This window comes from Macaca fascicularis, chromosome 12, assembly GCF_037993035.2.
Source record: "Macaca fascicularis isolate 582-1 chromosome 12, T2T-MFA8v1.1".
Classification (NCBI taxonomy): domain Eukaryota; kingdom Metazoa; phylum Chordata; class Mammalia; order Primates; family Cercopithecidae; genus Macaca; species Macaca fascicularis.
This window is the reverse complement of record NC_088386.1, coordinates 97,126,311-97,137,111: the sequence shown is the minus strand read 5'-3', so window position 1 is coordinate 97,137,111 and position 10,801 is coordinate 97,126,311. Positions and strand designations below refer to the sequence as shown.

General features: G+C 44.0%; 1 protein-coding gene across 2 annotated transcripts in view; it reads left to right on the top strand.

Annotated features, from left to right (window-relative positions):
- The first annotated feature begins 7,784 nt into the window (after window positions 1-7,784).
- The window catches only part of FLACC1 (flagellum associated containing coiled-coil domains 1), a 63,388-nt gene continuing 60,371 nt past the window's right edge, over window positions 7,785-10,801 (top strand). For both annotated transcript variants that reach the window (XR_012421372.1, XM_045367453.3), the window contains exon 1: window positions 7,785-8,195. The gene's annotated coding sequence lies outside the window, so the exon portion shown is untranslated. The remainder of the gene's footprint in view (window positions 8,196-10,801) is intronic.

Here is a 10,801-nt window from a genome sequence, read left to right as displayed (position 1 = left end):
ACTTCCAATCTCCCCTGGCATGTAAGGTTTCTGCTGAGAAGTTCATTGTTAGCCTGATGCATTCCCTTTGTACACAATCCGACCTTTTTCTCTAGCTGCCTTTAAGATGTTTTCTGCTGGGCGTGGTGGCTCACACCTGTAATCCCAGCACTTTGGGAGGCCAAGGTCAGCAGATCACTTGAGGTCAGGAGTTCAAGACCAACCTGGCCAACATGGCAAAACCCGGTCTCTACTAAAAATATAAAAATTAGCTGACCATGGTGGTGTGCGCCTGTAATCGCAGCTACTCAGGAAGCTGAGTTATGAGAATTGTTTGAGCCCCGGAGGAGGAGTCTGCAGTGAGCCAAGATAATGCCACTGCACTCCAGCCTGGGTGACAGTGAGACTCCATCTTGGAAAAAAAAAGTATTTTATTTAGCATTGACCTTGGACAGTCTGGTGACTGTATGCCTTGGTGATGCTCATTTTGTATAGTATCTTGCAGGTGTTCTCTGAATTTCTTTTATCTGGATGTCTACCTCTAGCAAGATTAAGGAAACTTTCTTGAATTATTCCCTCAAATATGTTTTTCCTTCTCAGGAATGCCAGTAATTCATAGGTTTGGTTGTTTTACATAATCCCATATTTCTCAAAGCCTTTGTTCACCTTTAAAAATTATTTTTTCCTTATTTTATGTAACTGAGTTAGCTCAAAAGATCAGTCTTCAAGCTCTGAAATTCTTTCTTCTGCTCAGTCCAGTCTATTGATAAAGCTTTCAATTGTATTTTGAAATTCCCTGAGTGAGTTTTTCAACTCCAGAAGCTCTGATTGATTTCTTTTTAACCATATTTATCTCTTCCTTCATTTCCTGGATTGCTTTAGAAGTTTTGTGTTGTTGATTTTTAACTTTGACTTGGGTCTCATTGATCTTCCTTGTAATCCATGCTTTGAATTATGTAACTGTTCTTTCTGAGTTGCTATTTTGGGTATAGACCATTGCTGGAGAGCAAGTTTGATCCTTTGGTGGTGTCATTATATTCAGATTTTTTGTGGTGCCAGAATTCTCGCACTGATTCCTTCTCATCTGGAGATGCTGGCATTTTAATTTTATAGTGATTTTCATGTGGGTAGGATTATTTATTTTTCCTTCTTTCCCTATAATATTGTTGGTTTGTTTTGTTTTTTTTCTTTCTCTTTCCCTTTTCCCCCCTCTCTAGGGAGTGTGACTATTAAGAATGCTGGGTAGGGTCTTTTGGCTTTGCTTCTATAACCCTTTTCACTTCTGTCAGCAGGTTTTATATTGGGCTGTGCAGTTCAACCTACAAGTCAGTAGATGGTACTTATAGGTAAGAGTCTGCTCTGGCCAATGTGACTGGGTGTATACTTGATCCTTGTTTATGGAGAATAGCTCTGTTACCTCAGGCAATGAGCTAATTCATGAGGTCCATAGTGGTCTGAGCTCCCTGCTCAGACACAGGGAGGTAGGGGCCAAAATGGGCAGAGCTGGACTGGGCAGGTCCAAATATAGGTCCCCTGATGGCAGGTACAAGCACCAGCACCAAGGGGGAATGCAGTGGGTAGCCACTACTAAGCACCTAGAGATGCTTGGGAAATTTCCTTGACCCCAAGTTCCCTGCTCAGGAATGGGGGCGGCCTAGACTAATCCAGTAGAGTCACTGATCCAGATACCTGGAGATCTGTCTAGGCATGGAGCCCCACTACACCAGGATCTATGCACAGGAAGGGTGGGGTGCTCAGGCTGCTGTTCCAGGCAAGCAAGTGCTCTGAATGCCTGGAGATCTGCCTGAGCATGGAGGAGAGAGGGCCCCCTGTACCAAGACCTCTGCACAGGAGGGTTTGGGTGACTCAGACTGCTGATCGAGGCAAATGGGTGCTCTGAATGCCTGATGATCTGCCTGGTCATGGAGTGGAGAGGGCCTTGCTGCACCATCATCTATGTCTTGGAATGGGAGGGGCAGCAACTCAGGCTGCTGAACCAGATGAGCAAGTGCACCTAATGCCTGGAGATCTGCTGGGGTGCAAAACGGAGAGTGCCTCCCCACACCCAGATCTCTGCACAGGAAGGGTAGGGCACTCAGGCTGCTAGTCCATGTGAGCAGGTGCTCCAAATGCCTGGAGATGTGCCTAGAGGTGGAGTGGAGAGGGCACCCTTGCACCACAATCTATATACAGGAAAGGTAGGACAACTCAGGCTGCTGATCCAAGGAAGGGGGTGCTCCAGACACCTGGAGATCTGCCTGGATGTGGAGCAAAGAGAGCCATGCTGTACCACAATCTATGTCCATGAAGGGTGGGGCAGCTCGGCTGCTGGTCCCGACAAGCAAGTGTCCAAATGCCTGGATTTCTGCCTGAGGGTGGAGCAGAGAGGGCTCTGCTGCACCACAATCTCAGGGAAGCTGGCTGGGTCACCCTGCAGTGACATATGCAGACTAGTTCCAGGTCACTAAGTTAGCCCTGGCTGCAAGTCTCATCACACAGGAGAAACTGCAGCTGTAGCAGCTCTCTTCCCACCTCAGGCATGCAAAGGGTGCCAGCAAAGGGTCCCACCTCAGGCATGCAAAAGGCATCCCAGCACCTACTGCTGAGGCTCTTTGCACAGTTCTGGCTATGGAGACCCTTACCCTAAGCCAGAGCAGGTGCTCCAATTGCTGACCCAAGACTAAAATGCCTGTGTGGCCACACTGCTAGGTCACCAGAGAATGACTGACTGTCCACGCCTGGATTAAAAATGGCACCCTGCCTTCAGTCCCGAGTCTAGGAAAATGTTTGCAGCTTTTCTCTGTGTCTTTTTCTCACAGTGTTTCTAAGCTGCTTCCCCAAGTTAGCTCCAGCACTTGTGAGAAACAAAGTGCTCTCCCTCAGCCTGGGTTGCTTGGATCCCAAGTGGAAAGGTGAGTCATAGAGGGAGGCTCTCTGCCTCTCCCATGTACTGGGGCTTCACTCATTTTTATCAGCTGCATGCCATCACTGGGGCTGTTTGTCCACATTCTCCTCCCTGGCATCTGGGGTGTCCTTCACAATTCTAGTGGATTCCCATTTTCCTTTTTGAATAAAAACCCACAGAGATGATCTTTACACACTATCTTGCTATTTCCAAGGGGCCAAGGCACACTTAAAGACTCTAATCTGCCATCTTGGAAATAAAACAGAAACTTTTTTTTTTTAAACTCAGTATCCATTTAGAATTATGACCATCTTGTGAGAAATGAAGTTTGAGACTCTACTTTGATATGAAATTTAGTGCTATCATCTTTAATTGTGTTTTCTTTCACAAATGACTACTAGTGGATGTGTTTAAGTCCAGAAATCTTCTGATGAGGGTTAAGATTTGGGGCTTTGAGCATCCTGTTGACTTCCATTGCTAGTTTCACTATATTCAATTTGAGTTATGTTAATAGTAAGTTTTATTTTTCTGTTTTTCATTAGTTTTTATGAGTTAAGGACCAAAATGCCACAAAATTTTCAAATGAGCAAATATTACTGTGCAAATTCGGAAAAGATGCCAAAATACAAATGTTGGCTGGCAGGTCATGTTGCCAGCAATAGCATGAAGTATTTTGTTCCTTAGTTTAAGAAGTTATGAAGAAAGCACCCCTAAGGTGTTATGAGATGATGAAAAATACAGAAAACCCAAATATATAAAAATCAAAGTATTGTTTCACAAAATTGATTGTCTTGCCTTCTCAGCAAAATCACTTCAGTTATTCAAAAGCGAGATTTTCACATCACATTCAAACATTATCATGGGCCAGAAAATGCTATGGAGTATTTTAATTTCATATAATTCACTACCACTTCTATGGCTGTTTTTACCGCCTCTGAAACAATCTCTAGATCTATCCAGTAATATGAAGAGTTGGTATCACGCTTCGTGTTCCATCTAGATCTACATATATATAAATTTAAGGGTAGTCAGGATTCATATTGCACAATGTTCTTCAGCCACCATATGTAGCTCTTGCAAATACCATTCCTGTATACGAATACCTGTGGAATTACAAATTAAGGCATTAAAAGAAGTAAAAAATGGGTGCTCAGCACCACTGGAGAATATATTTCATTATGCACAAACCTTGCATTCATGCTGAGAGGTTTTGACAAGTTACCTTTCCTCTTACCTTACTGCTGCTGCCCCAGTCTTTCCTGCACTCCAAAGCAGTGTCTGTGTCTGATCTCAGCAGCAGCATGACCCACAAACCTTTATAGCATTTGGGCACAGTCCTCTTTTGTTTTGAAGATAAAGGGTAAAAGATGTGGTAAAGCATTCCCTGAGACCTGAATGTGGTTAATGATGAGAGTGAGTCTTTAGGGTTATGGTTCCTGCTGTTTCAGAGCTGAGCTCCAGATCAAGGGCCCACGTGTTTTGCTTTTTTTTGTTGTGGTGGTTGTTTTCTTCTTCTTCATCTTCTGAGACAGAGCCTCGCTCTGTCATCGAGGCTTGAATGCAGTGGCATGATCTTGGCTCACTGCAACCTCTGCCTCCTGAGTCCGAGCAATTCTCCCACCTGAACCTCCCGAGTAGCTGGCACTACAGGCGCGCACCACCACACCCAGCTAATATTTGTATTTTCAGTAGAGATGGGGTTTCACCATGTTGGCCAGGTTGTTCTTAAACTCCTGACCTCAGTTGATCCACCCACCTTGGCCTCTTAAAGTGCTGGAATTACAGGTGTGAGCCACTGCACCCAGCCCGGGCCCACGTGTTCTTCAACAAATGTAGGTTTCTGTGTGTGCCTGTCCTATGCAGAGTCCTCTGAAGCCCAGGGCTCAGAACAGTGGCCCCTCTTTCTAGGTGCAAGGGTAGCACTGCAGGCTTTCACAGGATTCCTGTGGCTACCTGGTTGGGGCTGTTCAGGATGATCCATAGGAGTTAGCCTAACACCACTCTAAAGTCAGATGTTGAAAGACAAGGATCAAAGAGAGTTGAGCAAGTGAGCAAGTTGGAGATAATTACAAGCTTCTTAAGAGAACACTGTCTTTTCCACACTGGGAGTATTCTCATAGAGCCACACATAGCACTCCACAGATGGAAAACCTCCGAATGCTCCCAGCTGACCATATTTGCCACTTCATGAACACTGCAACATAACACAAGAGGATGTCTATTTCCCCAAGCCCTGTGCAGACCAATTTTGATAATGTTAACTGTCTGAATTAAGTTGCAGTTTCTCTCATTCATTTATTCAACTTATACTTTGTTTTACTATTGGTATTCTGGCCTCCTCCACCTCTTTTCCAAATAGTAAGACACTTTGCTTTAGGGGAAGATAGTGAGGATGCCAGTGCTTTGCCAATTTCATCAAAGAGAAGAGCACTTAACACTTAACCCCTAAACGCCTTCATTTCCTTCTGCTCTGCTGTTTTGGACTTGGCAAAGCTTTACTCATGTCCAAAAAGATGAAAGGGGAGTGGGGAGACCCAAAGCAGTAGTAATTAGTGCTGAGCCTTCACCAAGTTGAGTGGCTGGGGTTTTCCTTCAGCACTTGCTTCCTTTGTATCTCTGTTTTTAGCCACGCTTCAGTCAAGACCCAAATCCTGCTGCTTTTTTTTAATCATAAGAAAGGATTTAAATATAAAATTTTATACACTAAACACACTCAAAGTAAATATTCAATCTCTGGATGGAGACAGATTGTCTAGATGACTAATAGAGTCTATCAACTGTTCTCTAAGTTCTTTCCCTCCTTTTAATCTTTGAAAGTCTCTCTTCATCTAGCCTGTTCCTGGTGCTCGGAGTTGAAGCAGCCGTAGTGCAACCAAGAGGCTTCCCTCCATCAACACACTGAGGCTGCCATAACAGAGAGATGGAAAGAGCCCAGTTCTCCAAGGACATTGCTGAATCTTTGCACCAACTCTGATAGCACTACTTCCAGACTGTATTTCATGAGGTTAATAAACCTCTTTGATGTAAGTCACTTGCAATCAAGGCAACAGGTCTATGCATTTTAACTACACATGGCCCACACTTTGAAAAATCCTGTCGTAAATACTGGTGTCCTCAGAGCTCTGTTCTAGACCCTCTTCTCTCCTTATGCAATACTCTATATATGTGATCTCACTCACTCCCTTGGCTTGGAATATTATCCACTCTGAAGACCCCTAAATATTGCTTCTAGGCCAGAATCTTCTGAACTTCTAAAATATATAAGAAACTTTAACAGACATCACCACTTGTCTATTAGTCTCCCTGCACTTTAACATATCCAAAACTGAACTAATAATCTGCTCCCCAGAACCCGTTTATCCCCCAGACTTTCCTGTCTCAATAAATGGCACCACGCTCAACTCAGTTGCTCGAGCTAGAGAGCCAGGAATCATCGTCACCTTCTCCTTTTCCCTCACCCCAGCATCCAGTCAATCACCAAGTCCTATCATGTCTTCTCTCCATCCCCACTGCTGCTCCTCGGTCAGGGCCATCGTTAGGTCCCATGAGGACCACTGCCACAGACTTACCTGGTTTCCTGGGCCCTTCCAATTGCTTCCCTATATTGCAGTCAGAATGATCTTTCTGATATGTAGATCTAGTCAGATCTCTTCTCTGTTTAACACTGCTACCTGACTCACTGGACTAGAAGATAACTCCTGCTATGAACTCCCACTGCTTCTGGCGAGTCCCTTAGTATGAGTCATTGTGGCTGCATGGTGGCTTACACCTGTAATCCCAGCACTTTGGGAGGCTGACGCAGGAGGATCGCTTGAGCTCAGGAGTACAAGACCAGCCTGGGTGACATAGCAAGGCCTCATGTATACTAAAAGTCAAAAAAATTAGCTGGGAATGGTGCTGCACACCTGTAGTCCCATCTACTCGGGAGTCTGAGGCAGAAGGATCGCTTGAGTCCAGGAGGTCGAGGCTGCAGTGAGCTATGATCATGCTACTGCACTGCAGCCTGGGTAACAGAGTGAGACACTGTCTCAAAGGAAAAAAAAAACTATGCTTTTATTGAGCTTTTTTATTATCTGTTTTCTCATTGATCTCTAAATTGTATGGAGTATAGGAACTGAAGTATATCCCCACACCTAGCAACAGTGCCTGGCACACGGTAGACAACAAATGTGACATTGAGTGAATAGATTAATTTAGAAGAACATTTTGTAAGCTGGGGGTTGTGACCCACCAGGACCATGAACTCAGTCTAGTGGATTATAATCAGCTTTAATTTAAAGAAGAAAAAGAAATAGATGAGAATAGCAAATAATAAGAGTATTATTTCACGAAATTTTTTATTACAAAATTTGTAAAATATATTTCTTATAATGAGTGGCAGTAAAACTAAAATGAAAGCCACTGGGTTATAATAAGCAAGTACTTTTTTCTATAGTAAGAAAAAGCAGCTTTATTTAAAAAAAAAAAAAAATCTGAAAACCTTGTGACTGAAAAATCCCCCTGCCTTGGGGGATTTTTACTTTCACAGATTTCAAAGCCTTAAACTCAAGGGAAAAATGTGTCTAGAGTTTTAGGTTTCTGTGAGTAGATGACAGAGGAATTAAAAATCCATCACAGATCCTGCCTGGTAACTATTGCCACAGACCAATGAAACCTAAAAGTGCTGTTGAATTCTATTTCCTCTGAAGATATATCTTAAGCGTTTTTGTCCCATGGCTGATGACGAAAGTGGAAATCCAGTGTTAAAAGTATGAACTCTTTGCTGTTAAGGGTGGTCACTGATTTAGGTATTGGAGAATTTAATTGGCTGTTTCTCCCAACCTTCTCTCTTGAAGAAAAGAGCCCTGAGCCAATGAGGAGCTATTGTTCTGTGTCCATAGCAACAATATAAACAAACTTTGGCCTGCCATCTCCCAAGGGCAAACCTCACAACTCAGGCCCAAGTCACTGGAATCTGAATGGAGGGGTGACCTCCTCCTCTAGTTTAATTTCATTGCAATACTGAGAAACGTGAACTGTTTTGTCTTTAGAAGGGAAATTCACGTTTGTGCCAGGCCAGCCTTTGTAAAAGCCTTTGATTGGATTCACTAGAAGTCTGTCTTCCCACACTACGTATACTGTGAATTTTCTGCTTCGGCATTTCAACCACTTGGAATGGCCCCTAAAGTCTTGAGTTCTGGAACCTCTGGATTTGATCTAAAGTAAACTCTGATTCTGTGTTGATGGGGAACCATTTCTCTCTAACATTGTGATTTCTTTAAGATGCTTGACTCGGGCCACATGAGAATAACAGATCTTTGGGCAGTCCAAGGTAAGCTCTTTGGAAAAGATGTTTTATATTATTTTTTCTACTGATTATTAATACTAACCAGTAACTTCTCTGAAGCCTCTGCCGGCTCACTGGTGACTATTGTTAGGGCGAGCCTCAGGTAAAATCATCAGGGAGAAGTGCAAGAAAGGAAAAAAAGAGGGAGAAAGAATCCTTACACACACTCACACATCCCTCGATGATTAGAGCTATTCGATGTCAAGCCACTGTAAACGCAGATCTATCCGTGATGACGTGGAAATATCTACTAGATATCCTGTTACATAAAAAGAACAAGATGCAACATCATGTGCAAAGTATGCTCTCATTTAGGCAAATCATTTTTTAAAAATCTATTATGCTTCTCTACAGGTTAAGTTCTATATGCAAGACATGTAAGATTATATGCATTTCTGGAAGGATGCCCCCAAAATCTGTTAGAAGTGGTTCCCACTTAAGAAGCTATGAGAAGTCAAGGACTGATTTTAGCTACTGAAATATTAAAATACTGCCATACAGGCTGGGAATGGTGGCTCACACCTGTAATCCCAGCACTTTGGGAGGCCGAGGTGGGTGGATCACCTGAAGTCAGGAGTTTGAGACCAGCCTGGCCAATATGGTGAAACCCCATCTTTACAAAAATACAAAAATTAGCCAGGCGTGGTGGCGGGTGCCTGTAATCCCAGCTACTGGGGAAGCTGAGGTAGGAGAATCGCTTGAACCTCGGAGGTAGAGGTTGCAGTGAGCCGAGAACCTGCCATTGCACTCCAGCCTAGGCAACAAGAGCAAAACTCTGTCTCAAAATAATAATAATAATAATAAATAAAATACTGCCATATTGATTGGTAGATGACCATTGTCCAAGCCCCTTGCATGTCCTCCTTTCCACCTTGGTTGTCCCAACTCCTCCCTGGCACCCCCAGACCACCTCATGATTGAGCAGCTAAGGACTTAATGCACGGCACGGAGGTGGGAGTGAGATCCCCCAGGACCCTGTTCCAACCCTGGTTGATTATTCAATAGCCTTGTCGTACTGGTTGTTAAATATTTTGAGTATCACTCCTATGGGTGTTCAAAGAGAAAGGCCTTTATTTTTATTTTATTTATTTATTTTTTTAGAGACAGGGTCTTGTGCTGTCACCCAGGCTGAAACGCAGTGGTGTGATCATAGCTCACTGCAACCTCAAACTCCTGGCCTTAAGTGATCCTCCCACGCCATCTGCCAAGTAGCTGGGACTACAGGCACACTCCACCACACTAAGCTATTTTTAAAATTTTTTGTAGATACAGAGTCTCAATATGTTGCCCAGGCAGGTCTCAAGCTCCTAACCTCAAGCGACTCTCGCACCTCAGTCTCCCAAAGTGTTGGGATTACAGACATGTGCCACCACACCTGTGAGGCCATTTTTTTTTCTTAAGAGCAAAAGAATAGATACCAAGACATCATTTATCATGGGGAAGAAGAAAAGGAAACAACCACACATTCATCATAGATCATTGAAAATCTATGTAAAACTCCACTGAGTGATTGTATCACCCATACAATTTACCTCTGCTTTCTGGCTTTTGAATGCAAACGTTTGATATTATTTATAATATGGTAATGATGATTACAACATTTTGGCAGTTTCATCTGTGAATCTCTTTTCTCTTTGTTTTTGTTTTTTGTTCTATTATTTATTTATTTATTGAGACAGAGTCTTGTTCTGTCACCCAGGCTGGAGTGCAGTGGCAAGATCTCGGCTCACTGCAACCTCCACCTCATGGGTTCAAGTGATTCTCCTGCCTCAGCCTCCCGAGTAGCTGGGATTACAGGCGTGTGCCACCACACCCGGCTAATTTTTGTGTTTTTAGTAGAGACAGGGTTTCGCCATGTTGGCTAGGCTGGTCTTGAACTCCTGGCCTCAAGTGATCCGCTTGCCTTGGCCTCCCAAAGTGCTGGAATTACAGGCATGAGCCACCGCACTGTCTTTTTCCTCTTTGTTGAGCTGGCTCCAACCACCGTGATGAGCTGATTACAACCATCAAGTTTACTAGTCAGGTAAGAAATATGCATCAAATGCCCATTGTGGACAAGCCACTTCGCAAGGCTTAGTGGAGGTATTGAGGCACAAAGAGCTCTCCAGGGTGGAGTCCTGGCCTTCAAGAAGAGAGAAGGCAGTTGCTAGAAGTGGGCCTGCCTTAACCTCTCACTTCCTGCCCCATGGACTCCTGCTAAATCTCCTAAGTTCAGGGTTGGCCCCTTTCCTACAGGAAGCAGAGAGAAGGTTCGAAGCAGAAACAGAGCTTCTTTTTTGCTACTGTGGCAGCCTCCCTTCAGACTATCACCTGAGTTCTAGCCCCTTGTAGCATCATCTTCCTACCTGGGCACTCAATCCCATCTGCTTCTCTGACCTCCTCTCCTTGACTTGGCCCTGACAGGCCCCCAAACACAGTGGAGTGTGGACAGTTATAAATGGCGGCCCTGTCACCTGCTCTTTAGGCCTTCGCTGTTCAGCCAGTCTCCTGGACTCCTTTCTAGCCCTGACATCTATTGCAGAAGATCCCCTAGTCCCAGGCCTCTGACCCAGCCAACCCCTGCACACTCTGCCTTTATTCCAAGGCCAGGT